Source organism: Notothenia coriiceps, unplaced genomic scaffold (assembly GCF_000735185.1).
Source record: "Notothenia coriiceps isolate Sejong01 unplaced genomic scaffold, NC01 NC01_scaffold00000285, whole genome shotgun sequence".
NCBI lineage: Eukaryota > Metazoa > Chordata > Actinopteri > Perciformes > Nototheniidae > Notothenia > Notothenia coriiceps.
Genome location: NW_011332986.1, coordinates 123299 through 124068, shown reverse-complemented (window position 1 = coordinate 124068; position 770 = coordinate 123299). Strand labels below are relative to the sequence as shown.

Genomic DNA, 770 nt, shown 5'->3' with positions numbered 1-770 from the left:
GAGAGAGAGAGAGAGAGAGAGAGAGAGAGAGAGAGAGAGAGAGAGACACAGAGAGAGAGAGAGAGAGAGAGAGAGAGAGAGAGAGAGAGAGAGAGAGAGAGAGAGAGAGAGAGACACACACACACACACACACACACACACACACACACACACACACACACACACACACACACACACACACACACACACACACACACACACACACACACACACCTATTAGTCCAATCCTGCCAACTCTGTCTGGCTTTCTGTCCTTATGTTGTCTGTCTGTCTGGAACTCTCTCTCGCACAGATAAGAAAAATCACCCTTTTCTCTCCTGCTTTTTCATGTAGTCTCTAGCACAAGTGATGCTTCCCGACATATGTGAAGGTATTTTTTATTATTTATTTTTTCATTCATACATCCCACTCTTTCTGCCTCCCACGCAGCTACGTGGTGTCCTGCTCAAACACGAATGCCATGAGAGGTTGGGAGTTATTAAAGGAGTTATTTTTCAAAAACGAGACAAAATACAGAATGAAGAAATAAATTACCAAGCAACACACATTCATTCATCTTGTCAGCTGTTGTATGCATGCACATGAGACACATTTCACCTGACAAGCACAAGCAGCTCAGGAGAATCCACTCAAATCTGAATTGTAAGGAAAAGGTCATACAGGTTTTTTTTTTTCTCATGAACAAAAACAAATTCATGATCAGATTCACAAAATTGTAAAGTCAGAGGTTTTCTTTTAATTTCATTTATTTAACAGTCACCAGATGATGA

At 41.0% G+C, this 770-nt stretch overlaps 1 protein-coding gene across 1 annotated transcript in view; it reads right to left on the bottom strand.

The window, feature by feature from the left end:
- Positions 1–770, bottom strand: part of shmt1 (serine hydroxymethyltransferase 1 (soluble)) — a 251794-nt gene that overhangs the window by 164630 nt on the left and 86394 nt on the right. The gene's annotated exons all lie outside the window — the stretch shown is intronic.